Below are 14,997 nucleotides of genomic sequence, written 5' to 3' on the forward strand. Positions count from 1 at the left end.
ACAGCCAGGAAAATCAGAAAATTAGTTATCTGTCAAATTTTACTTCAGAAATTGTAATGTTTGTTGGAAAAGGCATTAAGCAGATACAGGCACATTTTTGCTTACTGAAAAGTATTTCTCAGACACTATTCAGAGTTTTTTGAATCTCCCCCCGATGGTCTTTTCTTGATGTTTTCTCTTCGTTAGGAAGAGGTATATAGGAGGAATGGGCTCCTATTTTAACAGTCACTGCTAGAATCTGATGATAGTAACCCAGACTTTCTCTCATAGTATGGGAGAGGATATATCTGTGACAAGTTGAAAGGAGGGAAACGGTTCTGCCTGCACTCTAGAAAATAATAAGAAAAGGTTAGAAATCTACTGGGCTTTTAGAACCAGCACAAGGCCAGAGGTAAGACCTTGACACAAATGCTCTTGTCTTTTCACAGGCACACCTAATTATTTTGGTCTCGTGAGATTCCAAAGGAATTGAAGTCAGAATCTGTGGTAAAACTTTGCAAGGGAATGCTCTCAGAAACTCCGTCTTGTGGGGATGGCAGTGAATAGATCTAATAGGTCAGCTGCAGACAATCCGTAGGTTTCTATTGTATCATCATGAACGTACCATGCACTAAGGTGATACATGATGGGGATAATTATGAAAAAGAGGATTTGGAAATCCTGGCTCAGTCTTGAGTATTTTCTTGGGGGTGGGAGAATTATGTTGAAAATAAATTCATATTATTATTACATGGAAAACTGCACATTGACTCTTTAGTTAGCTTGTTCATTACCAGCAAGATATCTCATCTTCCTGTTGATGACAACTTTGACTTTAAAAAAAAAAAAAAAATAAAAATTATAAAGCAAACTTTCTTCTAAAACTTTCCTTCCTTACAGATAATTTGTGATCCTGGGGATGAGAAAGCCTTTTCCAGTACAAGGTCAGACTGATAGGATTTGAAATGTTGCTAAAGCAGTGCTTCCTGCAAGCAGGGAGCCTTTGACTACTGTGAGTGAGATTTTTGGTTGCTGCGAGGTCCCCTGGAAGGGTCTGGCACTCGGTCCAGTTTCAATACCACCGCAGCGTTTGGCTCCCACTTACTGTAGCTCATATGTTGCTGTAGCTTAGGTATAGATATTAATTCAATTACATGAGCATCTTGGGAACCCATTAGGGGCTTTTTCTTCTCTGCTGTCAGAATGAGAAAGTTCTTTTGCTGGGAATATAGTATTTTTCAGGTTGCTTATACGTGGACAGTTAAATCACAGTAAAGACACTATGGTAAATGTGCGTCTACGTAATGCTGAAGATTGCAAGAATAAGCAGAAAAGATTTTAATCATGTTGCAAACCAAACAAACCAGAGGAGTCAAGGTTTTTCTTTTGCTTACGTGAGCCAAGTGATGCACAGACTGAATCCATGCTAACATGGGGTATTTCAAATGTTCCTTCAAAAGTGAATATATTGAATGCCTAACAGTGTAAAAAACTTAACAAAACATTAATGGTAGCAAAATCATGAGCACACAAGAAAGAAATATTTGAACTCCTCAACACAGGGACAGGAAAGTGTGTTGCTGGTCTGGCATTAACTTTTCCCTGAAGCTTAAGAAACCTCGGCTTTGATAGAGTTCTCGACAACTTAAAGCATAGTTGAGAATGTGCGGTGCGGCAATATGAATACTACCTCAGCCAAAAAACTAATGTGTAGGTCACCTTGGCCAATATAACAGGTCAAGATTCTCTGTGCATCGCAACCGCATCACAAAGCTCATGAACCAATAGACGAGATGGCTATGACTTGTGCAGCACGCCTGGCCAGCGAGCGCATGTGTCATAGGTTGCAACTGAGGGGGATTTTGGCACCCGCTGGCCACGTGTGCTGAAATCCGTTCCTCTGCAAATGTATAAATACAAGGATTTTCCGAAGAGCATCAGGCTGGTGCACGGCAAGGTCATCGTTGCCTCCGTGGGGACGCCCACGTAAAGCTGACACCTACCGGCTGCTGGGCTGAGTTTGCGGAGCAAGACGGCACAAGAATGTATAGATGGCCCATCCTTGTATGTTGCAATGTGTTTAAAAATTGATAGATCAAGTAAGGCTGTGTTAATTGAAACAAACAAAAAAAAAAAGGGGGGGGGGGAGATGTAGGGTTCAATTATATGGAACTTAGTTACTGGGCCTGAAAGTAGCTGATGGTCGCAAGAGCGTTCCAGATACCTTTAGAAGGCCTTGAAACAGAATAAACAAGAAGATAGAAGAAGAAAGATCCCAATTAGAAAAACACAGGTGTACATTCCACGATAAAGGGAACTTGGCACAAACAACCTCCACTCAGGGGCTTATCTTGACCAATTGGACTGAGACAAGTTTCGCATGCTCTAGTTAATATAGCCAATTATGTCCTGTGTTTATGCGTGTGTAAAGAGGGATTATAACTAACTGTATCTTATGTTTATATGCGTGGACAGTATCGATATAACCGATCACATTTTATGTTTGTGTGTGTGGACACCAAATGCTTGCATGCAGCAGCCAATCGGAGCTTCTGGGCAACTTAGAGAATTGTATAAGAATGATCAGCTGGGCTCAATAAACTGGCGACTTTAATCATCATATTGGTGTTCTATCATCTGGGCCTTGCGTGGAATAACCCTAAACCCTACACTAAATGTGAAGATGATCTGCTCAGAACCACTTGGAATATGTTCTGCTTTAGACTGTGAATACACACTGCCAGCAGCTGCAACACTTGCACAGCACTTCAGCGTATTTTTAATTTCACTGAGCTAGCACACATATTAATGTTCATTCTTGTTCTTCATTGCCTTACAAATCCAATGGCTTCCTCTGTCTTAGAGGAAGCGTGCTTTGGGCCCAATTGAGTGTTTATTTTCTTACCAGACCTAAAAAAAATATTAAAAAATAATAATAATAAAAAAATCCTTTGGACACTTATGTACTCTATTTCATGTTTAATCAGCCAGTCTCACTTTCTCTAATCTTGGCTGTTCTTTAACTAAACGGACTTTTTCTCTCTGCCTGCTGTATCATGAGCAGACTTTGCTGAAGTACCCATATTGTTTCAGTTACAAGTTTCTTTAAAAGTTGTGATAATTCAGTTATGCGCTTATCCCAACACACGTGGGTTTATGTATAGAAAAGTGTGTTCTTTACCGCAGTCTCGTTGTTTTTAGGGGCTGCTACCTACTATTTTTTGTAGTGGAATCTGACCGTCTGTCTGGTTCTGTTGTGTATAAGAAGTGCAGTAACTTAGTGGTGGATTCTTGCCCTGAAGTGAATAGAAAGGAATAAACAAGTCCCAGAGGTAAGCATGTGTGAAGAGCTTGTAAAGGCACTTTCAGTTGAAAAGGCAAATTATGTGCTTCAGAACAAGTTATTAGAAATGTGCGAATACGTTGGAAATGTGAGTGTGGATAATATGGATATGTTTGAATACAAATCTTCTCTTGTGAATAGTAACTTCTTTTACGGAAGACAGCAACTAGGTGCAGCTGTCCTGATGGTATTCTTGCACTGAAGTTCTTTTGGAGACTGACAAAATTATGTATCTGCATGACGTGATTAGAATTGTGTTCACAAAACGTGGCATCTGACCTTACAAAAAGAAAATCAATGCAGAACAAGTCCTGATTAGAGATTTATTTTTTTTGCTAGCATTACACTTTTTAAACTAAAGTGGATGTGCAAGGTGAGGCACAGTGTGTAAGCTACAGGCTTATAATTTTGCTCTGGGAGTATGAACAAACAAAGAATTTGCAATTCATTTTATCTTGCAAAGTCATAATTTTACCACACCTCATGTAAACAGATTGTATTTATTTTGTTATTGCTTGGAAGAGACTTTTGACAAGTTAAATGTCTAGAAGAAGGGTTTAGATCCACATTATTAAAAGTTCATGGACTAGGCAGTAAACTTTTATTCTATTCCAAGGAAGAGCACAGTTCACCCTTTCCTGTTTACGTACATAGGTGCTTTGACTTTTGGAAGCAGAATGTAAATGACTTGTTACTGAACGACATTTAGTTTGCTTGTTTTCTTGTCCAAAACAGAAAGTAAATTATTTATTTGCAGATGTTCTTTCAGTTTGTTTTAAAGAGCACGGCTTGGATATAAGTGATGCACATATTAAAAATTCAGAACTTCTCGGAAAATTTGTCTGGGGTATCTCAGACCCACTTGATGCTCCTAAACACACATTTTTTTTTAACTAATTAAGTCCTTGGATGACTAAGTATTTGTCTCTGGGGGATGGTCAGGACCACTTTAATTTTAAGTAGCTTCTTCAGCTAATTTCTGCTGAGATACAAAACTAGTTCGTGCGTGTTTTACCAGATCCACGAGCTGTTCTTGGCGCGCATCCCTACTGTACAGTTATCGCACAACGTGCATACGGTGTCCTCAGTGAACCAGCAGAGACACTGTGAAGAAATGACATGATAATTGTAACGGCAATTAATTGAAGAGTGAGGAAGTATTGGAGCTGATCAGTTTAGCTAGCCACTGCCTACAACCGGTATCATTTCCTATATGATGACGCATAATTTCATGTTTGATACATGTGCAGCCTTTCTAAGGTCAGGAAATAACATAGCAATAATATAATTAGTGTAGCAATTATAGCCTGGTGCATTTAACTCTTGTAAACAGCTTTACAAGACTATGCAAATGTGTAAGAGTGAAAACATAGGAAAGTAAAATAGAGGTATTTTGTGGAAGCAATGAAGCTTCACAAAATGTTCCTTTCAGCTTTTCAGAATGCTAGTAGTGAATGATGTAGCTTTGAGGAAGAAAATGTGTAAACCCACCCATTTCCTGACTGTAATTGATATTTTGTAACCATGTACTGTAGAATAAGACTTATCATTACAGCAGTACTAATCGTTGTCAATCGGTAATACTAATCAGTAATGACTTTCTATAAATCTCACCAAGAGCAATCGTACTGGTCTAGCTTGGGACCTGTTATAAAAAATTGCCTGGGCTATCTAATCTCTGTGCTAGACAGACCTGAAAATGCTGGCTCAAATTAATTGTGATAGAAGTAGATATCTCCATTTTGACATGCCTGAGCTTGAAAAGATCTCCTTTAGCAGAAAATTGGGTAAAAGCTTAGTACGTCTTAATCCTGAATTTGAGATTTCATTTAACAGTTTATAAGGAAAATTTCTATATTTATATTTAATCTTATCTAAAGCTGCGGGAACTCTATCACTAGGGAGCTGAGCTTTACCCTCCCTATTTTTCTGTTAAGGAGCATCTCAAATGACACCCCCCCCCCAAAATAGTCTGGGCTGGGCGCTTTCCATTTATCTGCTGGGTTGTTGTTTGTGTTGGTGGGGGACCCTGAATGGGAAGGAGTCCAGCAAGTCATCTGCTGTGTATCAGTCTGTGCCACTCTGATTCTTCCAGCAGTATATGCTCGCATGCTTTCTCCATACAATTTTTAAGTGATTGAAGTGAGAAAGCTTTCACATTTTCCTTTGGGAAACTCTTTTATGCAGTTTTTCGTGATACTGTGCTTAAATTTTTCTTTAACCTGTCTTCATGCCATTACTGTAGTGTATAGCCCTTGTTTCCCTTGGTGCTTTCTGTCACGTTTTTTATCTTTATATGCTTCAAATCCTTCTGAACAGCATTGTTATGCTCACTTTTTATTGCCTTTATTAATCCTGTATATATTTCATTACCTCCAATGTGGTATTTGTTTTTTCTCATTTGAATCTCTCCAAGCCAGCTGATATCTTTCTAGGAATGTTGAGAAGAGCATGTGGAGAGGAAACGTACCTATTGGTGTCTCTGATGTGAAATAACAACCCTGTGTATACCCCTCGAGATTGAAAACATGTATGACATTGCGACTATTATTTTTTTTTTCTTCAGAGTGCTTTTAAAACATCTCCCTTTCAACACAGGCATGTTCGGGTTCCTATATAATGTCTGACTACATGGCTTCTCAAGGATGCTGCTGGAATGCAATTATCCCTATCTAGTGTAGGCTGACTGTAGCTGTGTTCATAACATCCATTTTATAGTTGCTAGACAAAATCTCTTGCTGCTCCTTGGCTTCTGTCTGTAGGAACCAAATTCTCAGAGGCTGTCTAACGCTGCATTGATACCTGATCTATCATTTGCACAACCAGGGATCTTCTTTTTCCTGAGCTGTTTCAAGGAGGCATTTGTTCCCTGTAAAATACGTCTTTTGGATTTTGATTTTATTGGGACATTTTGTTTTACTCATTTATGTTGATTTCTGGTTTGTAACTCCTTCTCTATCACTCTCATAGTTATTTCAAGGCCGTCTCTGAATATTTATTTGTATTTTTAGCACAGGATTTTTAAAAGGGGAGTGCTGAAGATCTCATTAACAAGATTTCTCATCCCAGTTGGGTCTTCCAGTAGCTTCAAAACAACTATGTATCTTTTGGGGAGGGTGGGAGAAGAGAAGAAAATAGGCTAGAGGGCATATTTTCTCAGCAGGCTGTATTTTTGTAACATTAGTTTTAAAACCTACACTTCCTAAAACTTCCAGGGAGTGACAACTTGAATATTAATATTCATCTAAGACGAAATAGTTCTGCTTTCACCTGTCTGACAGTTTAAAATCTGTCTCAGTTGGCTTTTTTTGGTGTACTGAGAGCTTTGGCAACACCACCATTCTCAAGCAGCCTTACAGATTTCTGTAATTCCAACTGGAATTTGATGCAAAAATCTGACTTAATAGAAGTTCAAAGGCACTTAAGAAAGCTACAGCCTTGAGAAAGCAAGCCATTGTACACTACCCTCATTCAAATGCCTTACAGGAATTGGCATTTCCATATTAATAGTTACTGAATCATCTCCTGAATCTCAAATAAACTGAAATATTTTAATTTTGCCTCTTTTTTTATGCTTTCTAAGCAACATCTTGCAATTTGTCTTCAGATGAAATAGTAAAAAAACAACTTTTAATCTAGTTATGAGCACCTTTTTTTTCAAGCTGGAGCTACCTGTGTAATTTTCTTTTCTCCAGACAAAGACACTATTAAATTCTTCAGTTTTTTGTTTCTTTCAAGACCTAACACTGATTTTTATTGAGCCTTGGCGGGGGGGGGAGACGGGGACGGACACCAAAACAACAGTATATTAAAATCTTAACAATGAAAACTCATGATTGTTTATGTTTATTTCCTGTTCTGTATTCAATAAGTAGCCTTTTCCACATTCTGCCTTCCTAACCTTTTTTCTATGAGTGTTCTAAGAAAATTTAAGGGCTTCTTCAGTGTTAACATGCAAAGACCTACCTACCTTTATAAAGTGCCTTCAAGCATTTATCTTCCATTTCTTGTAATTCTAATTTATAATAAAATATTTAATAACACTGTATTGTAACTAGAGCTGGTTGAGAACTTGTAACTGAGTTAATATAAGGGGGTTCTTATGTGTTTGTTTCTGTTGAAAGTATTAATTGAAACTTCTTGATATAAATAATTTTCATGAAAGGTGGAAAAGCATAGGAGCTACTTTCCCTGTACATGCGCACACACAGCTTCATTACCTGTAATTCACATCTGTATCAGTTTTGCACTTCAGGTGACTACTTAACGACAGTCCATTTCTGCCTAATTATTTTCAAAATATCACTGAAACTTCAAGAATATTTAAAATACAAAGTATATTGCCATCAAATGCTTGAGCTTTAATAGTATATCTTCATTGGCTTCCAAAGTTAATATTTTTAACATGTTAAGATATTAAATTCAGTTTGGGGAGAGAAATTGTGTAGAAAATAATTATATAATATCTCAAATTCTGCTACAGTCAAATTGTAGCTTTCAGAACCTCCTATTTACTGAAAGAGTAATGTTATGCACGTTTCTTTGTCAGCCATGAGTACGTAGAGATTATTGAGGCATGCCCTAGCAAATAGATTATCTCTATATTCTGGAATAGAATGGACATTAAAAAAATTGAATTGTTAGAAATTATATCTACATGGTAAGGATTGCATTATTGCATTTTTTTATTTTGTCTTTGGATCAAAAGGGCATGGGTAGTACAAAGCTACTTCCAGTAACTGGATACTATCTATTTTTATTTCAAAAGGTACCAAAACAAAGACGTATTGATATTCTTAAAATTAGTGGGTGTCATTTTTAAATAATAGGTTGGAATTTGATGCTGAATTACCTTATTTACAGAAAATAAGCAAACTCACATTAAAGGAAGAAAATGCGTGATTTGTTAGAAGAAATGTTTTCTCAAAATACCCTTACTCTAGAGAATGCTCCTCAGGCAACTGTCGTGTTTCAGTCGAGGACAAGCGATCCCTTTAGTTTTGCCAGGCTCTCCCACAGCGCTGTTGCGTGCCCATAATTCCAGCCTGCTCTGCAGGCATGGAGCTTTCTTCATCTCTTCATCACAGGAGGTTCCCTCGGAACATCAGGAAACACTTTTTTTACTGTGAGGGCGACCAAGTGCTGGCACAGTTTGGCCAGGGAGGTGATAGAGTCTCCCTCCTTGGAGATGTTAAAAAATTCCCTAGATGTGGTCCTGAGCAACCTGCTTTAAGTGACCCTGCTTGAGCAGGGGGGGTTGGACGAGATGATGTCCAGAGGTACCTTCCAACCTCAGCCATTCTGTGATCTCTCTTGAGAACAGATTTACTTTGTATTGTTCTAACTAGGCCTGAGAGGAAAAGTTAGAAGTCATTTCATTGTCCTGCGGTTTAGGTATCCTATAGGACTTTTCTGTAGGTCTGTCTTGTAGGCGTCATCATCATCTACGCGCCTGATCACTTATTCTCTTGTCGGCCTGTGATTTCAACACTGCTCCTTTGCCTTGTGGCCCACAGTTAAGCAGTCAGGTAATTCGTATCACCACAGTCCTCTGGGAAGACCAATATGTCATCTGTGTAATAGCTAACAGCATTTTGGAGATTTAGTTAAAATAAACTGTTTTATACTAGCTAGATACACTAGTTGTTCCACCCAGATAATTAAAACAGTTAATATAGGAAAGAGGAAATAAGACATTATATCTTGCCTCCTCCTCCTCCTTCAATTTTCTACTAAAAGAAGCTTCAGCTAATGTCATCTATATGATATAGTACATCTATTGCCATTTCTCTTTTCTAAATTAAGGCTATTTATTAGGCTTAAATGTCAGTGGTTTCTAGTCTCAGAGAAATAATGTTTCCCTATAAACTAAGGTAATGGATGTTTTCTCTTTGCTGACGTTATGATAGCAAGATTGATTCATGTCACACGAAGAAAGAAACCCTAAATGTAAGCAATTAACAATGGGTTTCGGGGCCCTGTTCTGTGAGCAGTGTTAAAAGTATAAATGAACAATTGCAAAATGGAAACCTAATATACCTAGTGGATTAGTGCCTCAGGCCTATGGTGAATTTTCAGAGCAATGCAATCATGGGTTTTATGACCCTACACTTCATAACAAGATTAGGAAGAGACTATTTATTACTGTCCAGAAACTGGGAACGGTTGGCAAGATTGGTGTGCAGCCAACCTCATATATTTAAGAACCTGACCTATGGAAAACATTGCATTTTCGACAGAAGAATACAGAAGACCTGAATTTGATTTTATGTAGTTTGTTTATTGAGAAGCTACAGATACTGAGGAAGTATTATTGTTAACATGTGTGGTGATACAATAGCAGTGTTGCTGTAGGTTTCATTTCTGAACCTGTAATGGGGCAAATTTGTAGATAGACATATAATGTCTTATTAGGTAAGCTGACAAGGCTGGAGATAAGCTTTGGGGTTCAGGGCCTTGCATCTGGTTTAATGGTAAGCAACTAAACAATACAAACTAAAAGTAGATAGTGCATTTTAAATTCATTATGCTAAACAGACTGCCTGAAAGAAAAAAGTTTCTAGACTCTGTGGATTTAAGTTAGCAAATAGCTATCAGTTCAGCAAAAGGGAGGCAGGGTATGATGCAGTTGTTCGAATAAATATACAAGCATGCGGTTATCAAGGGCTAGCAATTGTGAAAAAAGATTGCATGTTTCATTGAGCATAAGATAGATGTGAAAATGGCTGATGGTTAACCATTATATAACTTAACAATACCTTTTAGAGCTATACAATATTTTCTTTTTATAGGTTTTTCCCTCCTGGCAGGTGGAAGGGAATTATCTAAATTTATTTCATTTATGTCTCCTAGCAGTTTCCTTATCTGTCCTACGGACTTGCTTTTGAATTCCGCTAAATCTCTTAAACTCTGAAATCTTATACCTCTGAAATCTGTTTTGCTGGCTGTTTAGGGAAATGGGTTTAGCTACTGTCCTCTCATAACTCCTGACTTCAAGTATTATCTGCCGTTCTGCTGCCTGAGAGCAATGGCTGTCCTGTAGCTAACATCAAAGAGCCAAGAGAATGAGAGGCAATACTAACGTCCCCCCAAAGCTGAGAAGCGCAAAATGCCTTCTTTATACCAGGAGGAGGTGACCACCTCCAAAATAGAGGAGGGGAGGGGAGAAGGGTCTGATGCAGGGGAGTTGCAGGCATCCCACTGTCGGGTGCCAGGTGGGACGTGTTGCCAAACGCAGGGTTGACTTGCCAGACCTGACGCCAGCCTCGCTTTACCCTGCCGTTGTACGGGCTGACTGCTCAATGGTTTGCGGCCAAGAAATGTGATGCTCACGTTGGGTAGAACAGGAGGGAAGAGGCATCTGAATTGCAAACAGGACAGTTGTAGCGTTTGCTTCCCTCTGGTGGTTATGGGGTCATCCCCCCATCTTCTGTTATGATGTGGTTTAAAAGCGGCAAATGCTGTTGGGTGGGAAAGGACTCCGCTCTTCTCTCTCCTCCAAAGAGCTGAAAATAATGCAAACTATGCCCAAGCACACTTCATTATCACAAATAAAGATGCAGGTGTCCTATTGCGTAGTTGAGATTTGTGTAGAAAGAAACAGGGAGTTCATAGATGTTGAGGAGCAATGAAGGAAAAAGCAGACATAGGCCCTGTTAGCTTTATTGGGGAAAAGAAAAATAACATCTTGGGACTAAATATCATCTATGCAGGAGTTGTAGTTATAATTCGGCTGGTATTTCCTGTTGGTTGCTTCTCTGCTCGTTGTAATGGGACTTTCCTTCAGCACGTGTGTGTGTATATGATGTGTGTGTGATGAAGCAGCTTGGCTTTTTCAGATGTTCGTAAACTTCATCTAACTGGTGAAGCTTAGTCTACCCATGTTAGCTGGCTGGTCGGGTCAAAATGCTCTGAATCTCCTGAGTTGGTGTCTGTTTGAAGCTTCAGCTAGGTTTTCTAAGGCTGCTTACTCCTGTATGCTTTTCAGGCAGCGTGAGGGAGAACTTAAGATACAGAGAGGAGAGAGGATAACTGCATGCACACACGCAAAAGGTACAAATATTGAGTTGTCTTGTTTTTGCAAACTTGTAATGACTTTTTGAGCTCAATGAGTGAACAGAACTTGGCAGAAGTAACAGGCATAGGTTTTCCTACAAAACGTTTTCATACAAATACCAAAGAAACTGGTGAGTAGTTTGCACAATGGTTTGATGTATGCAGATGCTTTTACTACTTGAAAGCTTGAAGTTGATAATTAAACACGAGGCAAGTATGCTCTAATATTTCAAGATAGTCTCTGGATTATCCTCTTATCTTCACTTGCCACGTGGTTACTGCAGCTCAATCGGAATGTATTTGTGCTGTTTGCAAGAAATATACTCCTCTCCTTTCTGAGAAAGCATGAGGGAGCAATCGTATCTGGAAGAAGTAAGGAGCTGGGGATATGCAGATTGGTGTGTGCTATAAAGTGGAGCATCCTCAAATCTGCAATTAACGTTATGACTAAGAAGTACAGGAAAAGGCTTAGGCTTAAACGTGAAAATAACCATATATATTATGACAGTTCATACACCATAGTGCTTGTAACAAACATTTTTCTTGAGAGCTGTGAAGCATTATCCCCATGTAAAAATAGAATATTCAGCTCAGTGGGAAATATGCCGTAATAAAACTAAAACATAAATGTGTCTTATTACACACTTTACCACGTACGTAATTTTCACTCTAATTCTGAAGCCACAAGATTACTAGATAAAATAGTTTGTTAAAGCATCTTGACTACTGTGCAACTATGCCAATATAAAATGGCAGAAATATTGTCTGTTGTTAACAGCTAATATGAATTTTGAAGTGTTCAAATTGCATGTACTGGGGTTAAGCTAATGTGAACTGACTCGGTGTTCTTTTAAGGGTTCATACATAAATAATTGATTTTTACTTAAGACTAAGCATCTTTTGAAATAAGAAAAAAAAAACCCAAAACTATAGAAAGTTCCAGCTGTGAAAGAGTACTAGCAATGACAACTCAAAATGGTTGGTCTGTGCATTTATTCTCACTTCTCAAGAGCTGTGAATTGTAGCAGGGAGGGGAATTTTACCAAATAAATTAAGAAAGAATTTAACAAGGTTTATAAACACGAAGCTCCAGAGAAAGATATTGCAATAGTGGTTTGCAAAAGCAGGCAGAAGTTGTTGAGGTTAAACCATATATTTTTTTAAGCTTCTGGGAATTTTACCAAATAAATTAAGAAAGAATTTAACAAGGTTTATAAACACGAAGCTCCAGAGAAAGATATTGCAATAGTGGTTTGCAAAAGCAGGCAGAAGTTGTTGAGGTTAAACCATATATTTTTTTAAGCTTCTGCCAACGATTTTTGTAAAATAAGTGTGAGAGGGAGGGAATGGTAGCTGGTGGTTAAGGCTTTTGCCAGGATGCCCTATTTTGATTCAGGAGGAACAAGAAGCTGAAATACCTCTCCTACATCTCAAATGGGGTTACTTAAATCATCTGACTACTTGCTTTTTGATGCCATCTCTTGCTTTCACTGTGTCCTTTCCACAGAAATGTCACCCTGGACATATTAAGAAAGGGTTTCCCTATTTTTTTGAGATTTCATTGAGATCAGCATGTTCTTGTGGAGATGGTCTGTTTTCAGTGGAGCACGGCTTTGTTCATCAGTTGTTAGTCCAGATAAATTGTGCATATATTGCCAAGTAACAGGGTATTCTCCAAAACTGAAGCTATGCATTTTACAACTTCCCTTTTATTTGGAACGTTCAGAGAGACTTGGAGAAGTTCGACAGGGCAGGGAATTTGATTGCTTGCTTTGAGCACTGCTGAACCTTTCAGCATTTGTATATCAGTCAGTAGGGATTGTTGCCTTTGAGTTCCTCTGTGTATGTCAAGTTTATAAGCTTAAGATGCTTGGGCAGTTCTTTTTCCCAGGAGCTAATGAAGGATGTGAGTGGTAGAAGAGTTTTTAGTTGTCACTGCATTTACTTAGGTCTTGATTTCACTTCTGGGAACATGGTCAACAATGTCAAGTAAACAGAAGTAAGCCACTGCTGATTGCCCATCATGTTTTAACACGAATAACTGAATCAGTTCCCTTTTTAAATTATTCATTTTTAATGCATTACATTTACTGCATTTTAATACATTTAAAAATTTGTTAGTTCATCTAAGGGGATGGATTTGCTGGGAATAGAGACCAGTAACATAGTAGCTCTCACATACGGGAGTAGCGCTAACTGTGCAAAATACCCAGCATAAGTTGTGTTTCAATAACACCAGTACGAACCATCACTCCCAGCATTGTTTTGAGGTAGAACAGAGTTGGCTCAAGAAAATAGGTGAAGAAGGCTACTGCTTAACATGATGTGCTGATGAATGTTATAACCTAGTTTCTTCTATGCCTCACCCTCTGCTGCTGTCCCCGTGGATGCCCTCCCAGCAACGAGGGCTGCTGTTGGGCTTGAGACCAAACTCCACCGTGGAGGAAGCTGGCCCTGTCTCCTCCTCTGCCTTTACACTGAGGTGAGGAAGAGGATAAGGGAAGGGCAATGGCTTCTTCACTGGGAGTTGAGGAAAATGGGAATTTCCAGGTTGAGCAATGGAGCATGAGTTGAGGCTAGGTTGCCCCATCCACGTGTGGAGAAGGAGGAGGAGACTAAAATGGAGGACAGAACGGAGAAATTGGAACTGTTGTGAGTGAAACAGGTGATTAAGTTGTTTGAATAAAACTTAGTAGCTCTTTTTGTAGTAGTCTGAAATGCTGCTGTGGCCTTGGTACGCCTCTTTAAAAAAATGTTTATTCTTGATATCAGGTGTGATAGATGCTTATCGGCTCCTAGGCAGAGCTGGTTTGACCCTGGTCCAATGCAAATAATCATGTGAACACTAATGGGAATACTAATACTCCTAAAAATACCACGTATTGCAGTACTATACTGGATGAGAGCCTGGCACATTATTATTTCTAGTATTATACAAGGTCTGTGTTGAAGGTTTGTTAATGAGAAGAATTAATTTAGCTCTCACAGAAAGATGAGGTGTCCCCCAGGAGTGTTCCCCTTGCAGCTCTCAGTACACAATCTGGGAGTGGGTGAAGACTCTTTGTCCTGGTTTCAGCTGGGATAGTTAACTGTCTAGTAGCTGGTACAGTGCTATGTTTTGAGTTCAGCATGTGAAGAATGTTGATAACACTGATGTTTTCAGTTGTTGCTCAGTATTGTTTAGACTATAGTCAAGGATTTTTCAGCTTCTCATGCCCAGCCAGGGCACAAGAAGCTGGCACAGGACACAACCAGGGCACCTGACCCAAACTGGCCAACGGTGTATTCCATACCATGGGACGTCCCATCTAGTTTAGGAACTGGGAAGTGGGGGCAGGTCACTTAACTGTTAATAAAAAAAAAATTATTTCAACCTGAAGCCACTGATTTGTATTAAGTGGCTTACCAAACCCTTGCAATTCCAAGGATACTAATAATTTCCTTCCCCCTTTAGTTAATACAAGTTGCATCAAGTCCCATGGGCATATTTGAGTGACAGAACCTCTCTTGGCTAAAGGAAAATTGCCTAGGAGACATACAAAGTAAAATGATACTAAGACTGAAAGGAAAATCTGTCAGAAGAGTTCTTGCTCCTCCTTACCCATGAGGGATTTCAATCA

Source organism: Accipiter gentilis, chromosome 12, assembly GCF_929443795.1.
Source record: "Accipiter gentilis chromosome 12, bAccGen1.1, whole genome shotgun sequence".
In the NCBI taxonomy this organism is placed as follows: domain Eukaryota; kingdom Metazoa; phylum Chordata; class Aves; order Accipitriformes; family Accipitridae; genus Astur; species Astur gentilis.